General features: G+C 39.0%; 1 pseudogene across 1 annotated transcript; it reads right to left on the reverse strand.

The window, feature by feature from the left end:
- Positions 1 to 3,101: 3,101 nt before the first annotated feature.
- On the reverse strand, positions 3,102 to 4,107 carry Slc25a5l1 (solute carrier family 25 member 5 like 1; annotated as a pseudogene). The gene has a single exon (XR_015626150.1). The product of XR_015626150.1 is annotated as a solute carrier family 25 member 5 like 1 (transcript).
- Positions 4,108 to 10,772: the final 6,665 nt, after the last annotated feature.

Below are 10,772 nucleotides of genomic sequence, written 5' to 3' on the forward strand. Positions count from 1 at the left end.
TTTGGGTTTGTTGTGAGAAGAGTTTCTTGGATTTGTTTGTTTTGGTGTTTTTGGTTTTTTTTTAAATTTTTGGTGTAGATACTCTGTGTTGGAGCTTTCTTTCTAGAATCTTCTGTAGAACTGGATTGTTAGATAAATATATTGTTTAAATTTGTTTTTCTCGTTGAATATTTTGGTTTCTCCATCTTTTAGTGGTGAGAGTGCTACATATAGTATCCTGGGTTGGCATTTGTGCTCTATTAGGTTTTGCATGACATCCATCCAGGAACTTCTGGCTTTTAGAGTCTGTTGAGAAATCTGGTGTATTTCTGATAGGTCTGCCTTTATATGTATATTTACATTTTTCCTTACGTCTCTTATTATTATTATTTCTATACTCTTTGCATTTAGTGTTTTGATGATTTTGTGATGGGAGGATTTTTGTTTCTGGCTGGGTCTATTTGGTGTTCTGCAGACTTCTTATGGCCATCACTTGCTTTAGGTTGGGAAATTTTTCTTCAGTGATTGTGTTGAAGATATTTTCTGGTACTTTGAGCAGGGAATCTTTGTTCTCTTCTATTCCAATTATTCTTAGTTTTGATCCTTTTTCCTATTTTATTGGATATTTTTTATTTACATTTCAAATGTTATCCACTTTCCCAGTTTCCCATTCATAAACTCTTTATACTCTCCCCCTTCTTCTATGAGGATGTTCTCCACCCAAACCTTCACACATCCATGCCCTGATATTCCCCTACAGTGGGGGGTCCAGCCTTGGCAGGACCAAGGGCTTCTACTCTCATTGGTGTCCAAAAAGGCAATCCTCTGCTACATATGCAGCTGGAGCTATGGGTCTGTCCATGTGTACTCTTTGGGTAGTGGTTTAGTCACTGGGAGCTCTGGTTGACTGTTACTGCTGTTCCTACATGGTTGCAAACACCTTCAGCTACTTCAATCCTTTCTCTAACTCCTCCAGTGAGGACCCTGTTCTCAGTTCAATGGTTGGCTGGTAGCTTCCACCTCTGTATTTGTCATGCTCTGGCAGAACCTATCAGGAGACAGCTAAATCAGGTTCCTGTCAGCATGCACTTCTTGGCATCAACAATATTGTCTGGGTTTGGTGGCTATATGTGTAAGGGCTGGATCCCCTGGTGGGACAGTCTCTGGATAGCCTTTCTTTCAATCTCTGCTCCAAACTTTGTCTCTGTATATCCTCCTGTGAATATTTTTGTTCCCCCTTCTAACAATACTGAAGCATCCACACTTTGGTCATCTTTCTTAAGTTACATGTGGTCTGTGGATTGTATCTTGGGTAATATGACCTTTTGGGCTAATATCCATTTATCAGAGAGTGCACATCATGTTATATTTTTGTGATTGGGTTACCTCACTCAGGATGATATTTTCTAGATCCATCCATTTGCCTATGAATTTCATGAAGTCATTATTTCTAACAGCTGAGTAGTACACTATTGTGTAAATATACCACATTTTCTGTATCCATCCCTCTGATGAGAGACATCTGGGTTCTTTCCAACTTCTGGCTATTATAAATAAGGCTGCTATGAACATAGTGGAGCATGTTTCTTTGCTGTATGTTGGAGCATCATTTGGGTATATGCCCAGAAGAGGTATAACTGGGTCCTCAGGTAGTGTAATGTCTCATTTTCTGAGGAACCTCCAGACTAATTTCCAGAGTGTTGTAGCAGTTTGCAATCCCACCAACAATGGAGAAATGTTCCTCTTTCTCCACATCCTTGCCAGGATCTGCTGTCACCTGAATTTTTAATCTTAGCCTTTCTGACTGGTGTAAGGTAGAATCTCAGGGTTGTTGTGATTTGCATTTCCACGATGACTGAGGATGTTGAACATTTCTTTAGATACTTCTCAGCCATTCAATATTCCTCAGCTGAGAATTCCTTGTTTAGCTCTGTACCACATTTTTAATAAGTATATTTGTTTCTTTGGAGTCTAATGTCTTCAGTTTGTTGTATATATTGGCTATTAGTCCTCTATCTGATGTAAGATTGGTGAAGTTTTTTTCCAGTCTGTTGGTTGCTGTTTTGCCCTAATGACATGGTTCTTTGCCTTAAAGAAGTTTTGAAATTTACTGAAGTCCCATTTGTTGATTCTTGATCTTAGAGCATAAGTCATTGGTGTTCTGTTCAGAAAATTTTTCTCAGTGCCCATGTGTAAAGATATTGTGTTAATTTGGTTTTGCCATGGAATACCTTACTTTCTCAGTCCATGGTAATTGAGAGTTTTGCTGTGTATAGTAGCCTGGCATTTGTGTTCCCTTAGGGTCTGTATGATATCTGCCCAGAATCTTCTAGCTTTCAAGACTCTGGTGAGAAGGCGGATGTAATTCTGATAGGCCTGCCTTAATACGTTACTTGACATTTTACCCTTATTGCTTCTAATATTCTTTATTTGTTCTGTGCATTTGGTGTTTTGACTATTATGTTATGTGAGGAATTTCTTTTCTGGTCCAATCTAGTTAGAGTTTTTAGGCTTCTTGTATGTTTATGGACATCTCTTTCTTTGGGTTAGAGAAGTTTTCTTCTATAATTTTGTTGAAGGTATTTCTTGGCCCTTTACATTTGGAATCTTCGCTCTCTTCTATACCTATTATCCTTGTTTGATCTTCTTATTGTGTGCTGATTTCCTGGATGTTTTGGGTTTGGAGCTTTTTGCATTTTACATTTTCTTTGACGGTTGTGTCAATGTTTTCTATTGTATCTTCTGCCCCTGAGATTCTCTTTTTATCTATTTTATTCTGTTGGTGATGCTTGCATCTATGACTCTTGATCTCTTTTGTAGGTTTTGTCTCCAGGGTTGTCTCTCTTTGTGATTTCTTTATTGTTTCTATTTCCATCTTTAGATACTGGATGGTTATGTTCATTTCCTTCACCTGTTTGGCTGTGTTTTTCTGTAATTCTTTTTTTTTTTTTTTGGTTTTGGATATTTTTATTTCTTCAATTTTTTATTATCAGGAGTGACTGAAATAAAAAATATAATTGAGTCCCATCATTATTGTCTTTATGGAAATGGCTTTAAGAGAATATTAAATATTAATATTCTGGTCAGATGAATATTATTGCTTCTCATTTTTCAACTGGTAAATAGTTGCCATTGATAAAACAGACAAGCCCAGAGAATCTGTCCAGAATGTTCAAGAATATGGTCTATTATACAACATGCCTGTTCTCGGGGAGAACACCTAGGACATAATTATGTGTACTTCTTGATCTCAACATACAAGACAAGTACAAAGGCACCACCCATGCCTCTGAGAACGTTGGACCATGCACCCTTGAAAAAAGCCGTGCTTCCTTCATCTCAAGCGATCTTCCGCCAGCAGTCAAGCGTTCCTGTATACATGATATCAGTTCCTTTGCGTCCAGACTGCATCATCATACGATGGCGAACCATGTCAAAAGGATAGGAAGTCAGGCCAGCAACAGCAGTGACAGACTGTGCAATAATCCAGCTGATGAAGATGTGAGTATTCTTGGGATCTAGGAGCATTCCCTTTGCAGTGTCATAGATACCGTAGTAGGCGGCTCGGTAGATGATAATGCCCTGTACTGACACATTAAAGCCTTGGTACAGGACCTTAATCCCATCAGATTTGTAGATCTTAACCAGGCAGTCACCAAGGCCTTTGAATTTCCTTTCAGCTCCAGCTTTGCCCACATCAGCTGCTAGACATGTACAGGCAAAATCAAGAGGGTACACAAAGCACAAGGATGTGGCCCCAGCAGCACCACCTGATGCCAGGTTCCCTGCAAAGTACTGCCAAAACTGGGTCCTCTTATCCACACCACCCAAAAAGATCTGCTTGTATTTATCTTTGAAGGCAAAGTTGAGAGCCTGGGTGGGGAAGTATCTGATGATATTGGCCAGGTTGCCACGCCAAAATGACAGGACTCCCTGTTCCTTGGGGATACGAACCACACAGTCTGTGATGCCCTTGTATTGCTTGTCTGCTGTGATTTGCTTGCTGGCGTGCTGCACCCGCAGCAGCAGCTTGACCCGCTCGATGGGTGCTACCGCCATCTTGGAGATGGCCGCGGCCACTCCACCAGCCAAGAAGTCCTTGGCGAAGGACACAGCGGCATCTGTCATATTGAAAGCAAAAAAGACGAGGCAGGTGACTACAGGACAGGACTGGGTGGACAACCGGCTTTGACTCCCGGACTCTGGGTTTTTCTCTAATTTTTTGAGGGATTTTTGTGTTTCTTCTTTAAGGGCTTCTACTTGTTTACCTGTGTTTTCCTGTATTTCTTTAAGGGAGTTATTTATGTCCTTCTTAAAGTCCTCCATCATCATCATGAGATGTGATTTTAAATCCAAATCTTGCTTTTCCGGTGTGTTCTTGGGGATCTGATGCTCTCTTTTGTCCTCTGTGAACATTGTACTTTACATACACAAATGCATCCAAACACACACACACACACACACACACACACACACACACACACACACAAATACACATGAAAACAAATCTTGAAAATTACTGAGAAAAATTAAAATTATTACATAAACTTCTTTTTTTATTTTATTTTATTTTATTTTATTATTAACTTGAGTATTTCTTATATACATTTCGAGTGTTATTCCCTTTCCCAGTTTCCGGGCAAACATCCCCCTCCCCCCTCCCCTTTCTTATCGGTGTTCCCCTCCCCACCCTCCCCCCATTGTCCCCCTCCCCCCAACAGTCTAGTTCACTGGGGGTTCAGTCTTAGCAGGACCCAGGGCTTCCCCTTCCACTGGTGCTCTTACTAGGATATTCATTGCTACCTATGAGGTCAGAGTCCAGGGTCAGTCCATGTATAGTCTTTAGGTAGTGGCTTAGTCCCTGGAAGCTCTGGTTGCTTGGCATTGTTGTACATATGGGGTCTCGAGCCCCTTCAAGCTCTTCCAGTTCTTTCTCTGATTCCTTCAAAGGGGGTCCTATTCTCAGTTCAGTGGTTTGCTGCTGGTATTCGCCTCTGTATTTGCTGTATTCTGGCTGTGTCTCTCAGGAGCGATCTACATCTGGCTCCTGTCGGTCTGCACTTCTTTGCTTCATCCATCTTGTCTAATTGGATGGCTGTATATGCATGGGCCACATGTGGGGCAGACTCTGAATGGGTGTACCTTCAGTCTCTGTTTTAATCTTTGCCTCTCTCTTCCCTGCCAAGGGTATTCTTGTTCCCCTTTTAAAGAAGGAGTGAACCATTCACATTTTGATCATCTGTCTTGAGTTTCATTTGTTCTAGGCATTTAGGGTAATTCAAGCATTTGGGCTAATAGCCACTTATCAGTGAGTGCATACCATGTATGTCTTTCTGTGTTTGGGTTAGCTCACTCAGGATGATATTTTCCAGTTCCAGCCATTTGCCTACGAATTTCATAAAGTCGTTGTTTTTGATAGCTGAGTAATATTCCATTGAGTAGATGTACCACATTTTCTGTATCCATTCCTCTGTTGAAGGGCATCTGGGTTCTTTCCAGCTTCTGGCTATTATAAATAAGGCTGCAATGAACATAGTGGAGCACGTGTCTTTTTTATATGTTGGGGCATCTTTTGGGTATATGCCCAAGAGAGGTATAGCTGGATCCTCAGGCAGTTCAATGTCCAATTTTCTGAGGATCCTCCAGACTGATTTCCAGAATGGTTGTACCAGTTTGCAATCCCACCAACAATGGAGGAGTGTTCCTCTTTCTCCACATCCTCGCCAGCATCTGTTGTCCCCTGAGTTTTTGATCTTAGCCATTCTCACTGGTGTGAGGTGAAATCTCAGGGTTGTTTTGATTTGCATTTCCCTTATGACTAAAGATGTTGAACATTTCTTTAGGTGTTTCTCCGCCATTCGGCATTCCTCAGCTGTGAATTCTTTGTTTAGCTCTGAGCCCCATTTTTTAATAGGGTTATTTGTTTCCCTGCGGTCTAACTTCTTGAGTTCTTTGTATATTTTGGATATAAGGCCTCTATCTGTTGTAGGATTGGTAAAGATCTTTTCCCAATCTGTTGGTTGCCGTTTTGTCCTAACCACAGTGTCCTTTGCCTTACAGAAGCTTTGCAGTTTTATGAGATCCCATTTGTCAATTCTTGATCTTAGAGCGTAAGCCATTGGTGTTTTGTTCAGGAAATTTTTTCCAGTGCCCATGTGTTCCAGATGCTTCCCTAGTTTTTCTTCTATTAGTTTGAGTGTGTCTGGTTTGATGTGGAGGTCCTTGATCCACTTGGACTTAAGCTTTGTACAGGGTGATAAGCATGGATCGATCTGCATTCTTCTACATGTTGACCTCCAGTTGAACCAGCACCATTTGCTGAAAATGCTATCTTTTTTCCATTGGATGGTTTTGGCTCCTTTGTCAAAAATCAAGTGACCATATGTGTGTGGGTTCATTTCTGGGTCTTTAATTCTATTCCATTGGTCTATCTGTCTGTCTCTGTACCAATACCATGCAGTTTTTATCACTATTGCTCTGTAATACTGCTTGAGTTCAGGGATAGTGATTCCCCCTGAAGTCCTTTCATTGTTGAGGATAGCTTTAGCTATCCTGGGTTTTTTGTTATTCCAGATGAATTTGCAAATTGTTCTGTCTAACTCTTTGAAGAATTGGATTGGTATTTTGATGGGGATTGCATTGAATCTGTAGATTGCTTTTGGTAAAATGGCCATTTTTACTATATTAATCCTGCCAATCCATGAGCATGGGAGATCTTTCCATCTTCTGAGGTCTTCTTCAATTTCCTTCTTCAGTGTCTTGAAGTTCTTATTGTACAGATCTTTTACTTGCTTTGTTAAAGTCACTCCGAGGTACTTTACCGAAAGCAGAACACTCTGTCCCCATAACTGACTGATTACATAAACTTCTTGTCCAAGCATATTCTTTATATTCATTATGAATATGCAGAGAAATGAAAAAGTGAAACTAATATTTATATTCTATTTTTATTATAGATATCCAAAAGTGAGCAAAAGCAATATTTCCAACAGATATTGTAAACTTCCATTTTGTGAAGGGGGAAAAAATGAAAAGAGATAAGTTTCCCTTAGGATTATTAGTCATGTGTCAAAATGATAGGAAAGATAGAGACAGAGCTGAAATAAAGAAGGAAGAGATTATGAATTATCATTTTCATTTTATAAAAGGGAACACTCAGAAATCCAGCTATTTAGAAGTTGGTTTACATTATACTTGAATAGTACATCACAATGTAGTACTCTCTTAAGTAGTTTCTTCTGCCCTACATTCTATCTCATATGCAAGGTGGCTTGGGCTGGGGTAAAGTCCCATTTCCAGTAGTAGTAGGATAGTAGACATCCCAAGCATTGTCTAGTACAGAGGTAGCAGTAATTCTCTGTAAAGGATAACACAGTGAATGTCATATTTTGCAGGTCATAGAGTATTTTCCACAGCTCTGATGTAATTGTTTCATTTAAAAAATCATCTTTAATCTCAAATGAATTACTGTATTCCAACAAGATTTTATTTTGTATACAATTCAATTCTAATTTCATATCATCTTTATAACATCCATAACAAAGGATATACTAAGTTTTCAACTTTAACCATCTAAAATTATGTGAAATGGTCTCAATTTTATAGGCCAAAAGGGACTGGCTCCGAGGTAGCTCACGGACCACAGTGTATCAACACCTGCTCTAGTAATGACCCACAGAAGGCCATTACTTACTCTTTATTGCCTGCTTGAAGGAAAATCAAAGCTGCCTCCTTTGGTGGGACCTCTGAGTGGAGTCTGGACTGGAGACTGCTGTGAAAGAAGCAGTTTTCATGAATAGAATCCCTTTATCTTTGGCTGACAAAGCTATTTTGTGCTTTGTATGGCCTTTGTATTAAATTTACCAGTTGGCAAATAAGCACTCTAACCACTAGCTTTACGATCTGAATATTTAGCTGTGATGACTTAGTGGTTTGAAAGTGCCCATTGGCAAGAAGGACAGAGAATTCAGTCACTAATCTTAAATGCTTCACAAAAGCAAGTGACTACACATATACAACCAACAAATACTTTTTAAAAAACCAATATATTTGGAGACAAATTAGGATTCATGTTGTTGAAAGATTGTTAAGTCTGGGCATATATTGAGTTTCAAGGACTTGAAAAAAGACTAAATCGGTTTCTTAAATATCTGGGGATCTGGAATAGACATATATGCGGACGAACCAAGCACCTGGGTGCTTTTCAGTCAAATCATGATAATTTCAGGTTTATCAGGTTGCTCATATCGCAAAAAATTTAAAGGAGATTAAATTAAATAATTAAGGGAATTATTGTAGAACTATTTACTTTTTCTTTTATTTTATCTCAGTATTTTTAATATTTTCTGAGCTTATAATGAAGTTATAACATTTCTCTCTTTCCTTCTCTCTCTAACTACCTGATTGTCCCCCTTTTATTCTTCCTCAAATACATGGCCTCTTTTTTTACTAATTGTTATTCCATATATATATGGCACTGAACAACCAATTGGTATGCTCTTCCCTGGGAAATGTCCTCTCCCAAGTTGCTTGTAATTCTTTGTGTGGGATTGAGGCCTCTGAGGCCTTTGCTCATCCTCTTCAGCATGTCTATTGTTTCTGGTCTTGTTCAGATCATGTTTGAGCAGTTATGTTGGTGAGACTTTTTATGGGCATAGTTTCTGATAGACCAAGGAAACAAAACTCCAATGCCATATATGAAAATTACTCTTTTAAGCTATTGACAAGAACTGCCCAAGAAAGGGATGCCAGAGGGGTGAGGTCAGAATGGGTGTTGGGGCACCCTCTTAGAGGGAAAAGGGGTGGGATGGGGTGGGGTATTTGTGGAGGGGAGACCAGGAATGGGGATAACATTTGCAATGTAAATGAATAAAATGATTAATAAATAATTAAAAATACAAGAGGGACTCCAAAACATACCGCCTATTGCAGTTGCCCTAGAAATGGAAGATAAATTCCTATTGCTGAAGACATCAGGCAATTCAGAAACAGGTCCCCGAGACCCTTGAACTGGAACTGGATTTAATGTTCCCTCCCAAAGACTAACATTCATGGTAACAGAAGGCACCATCCAAACTTCCAAAGGAAAGGAACAACTAGCAGTTCTATTCAAGTATGCGGCCTTTGAACCACATTAGTGACCAGTATGGCACAATAACCCTACAGATACAGTAGTGGCACGCATACCTTGAGAGTAACCAACAGCTCTCTAGTTGGACATAAGATAGGCTCAACAAGAAGGTGGCCGTTACTGGTACTGAAAACCTAGCTAATTACTCAGCTCCAGGGAAGTCATGGTTATTAGAGGAGACTCTCCAAACACTAATGACCTAAACAGTATATCCTTAATAATAATCTCAACAGTTTTCCTTATACCAATAGGTAAGTATAGTTGTCACTGCTCACCAAGGAAACCTCTCCTCTAAACAGATAGTTATCATACAGAAAAATCATAACCAATCAAAATACAGAGTTGTGGAGCCCAGTCTCAATGGATACATCTGCAAAACATTCCTTTACTTAAATCTAATGGAACATGTTGGAAAAGGATAGAGTGATTGTAATAGAAGAGGACCGTGGAGTTTACTGTGAGATTGTGTCTAACTTTTATTTGACTCTTCACTTGCTAAATAAAACTGTACAACAATGAGAGCGTACGCTTGCTACTTCCTTTAAACTCAGTGTTACCCTCAAACCTAAGCTTATATTCTATTGCAGTAGATAGCAAGGAGGGCTACCCACTGTTCTTTTCCCTTTAGAAAGAAGGATGAGGCTATTACTCGCCCTATATACCTCCACTATCCACCCAACATAGACTTTCTTGACATCTCTTGTGCTAGTATTGAATAGGCAGTGACAAATATTACATTTTATTTATCACAGATGTTTAACAAGTATTTAAAATGCATAATTTTATTTAATGAATAAAAATTAGTTCTCAACAAAAGGTATTTGTTGCTCAGAAGTTTCATTATTTGACCAGGGTTTGTGTCGGGATTGGTGTGGTTCCCATTTCTGAAGAATTCTTATGGTTATAAATCACTAGCAGTTACTAAACAATTCCCTTGTCACAGAATGCATTTCATTGTAAAAGAAGTGCTAATATAATTTTTATTGTATGTAAAGACAACACAGACTAAAAAGAAAAGTAAATCAGTCACTAAGAAGAGAAGTAAATCTGTCAAGATTACCTAGAACCCAAATCCACTTCTGTTTGACTCAAAATTCTAGGCATGTAACCATTGCATAAATATTATAAATGCACAAGCCTGTTAATGTTTCTCAGAGGGCAGTGGATAAGAGGACGGTTTTCTATAACAAGAAATGCCTTCTACAAAGTATCCTTTTGCACCCATCAACTTTGGGGAAAATCTGGGGGGAAATTAATGATTCTCACCCTAAATGCAGAAGTAAAAACTTGTTGAATTGGCCTTGAGGAACCCATTTCCCTGGAAGACATTCTTTCATTTTGACTTCACTGAATTACCCAATCCATGAGCTCCACCATCAGGTTCAGTCTTGTACTGACCTTCCAGGACTTTTCAAACATACTTGCACCACCCTTTTATATTAGAGTCATGTCTTTGGATGATAGAATGAGAGAAGAAAAACAGTGATTTATCTTGCATTTATACAAGAGTTTGACTGAGATAAGAAGAAACAAAATTTCCAAATGTAGACTAGCCAAGCATGTAAATTTCAGTGAAAGCAAGAACCACTTCATGAATCTAGGATGTAGTATGTGGGAGAAGGTAGTGAAGTCTATTCTCTTCAATAACTTCTTTCTTCTACAA

The sequence above is a fragment of the Rattus norvegicus genome, chromosome 7 (genome assembly GCF_021556685.1).
Source record: "Rattus norvegicus strain SHRSP/BbbUtx chromosome 7, alternate assembly SHRSP_T2T, whole genome shotgun sequence".
Classification (NCBI taxonomy): Eukaryota; Metazoa; Chordata; class Mammalia; order Rodentia; family Muridae; genus Rattus; species Rattus norvegicus.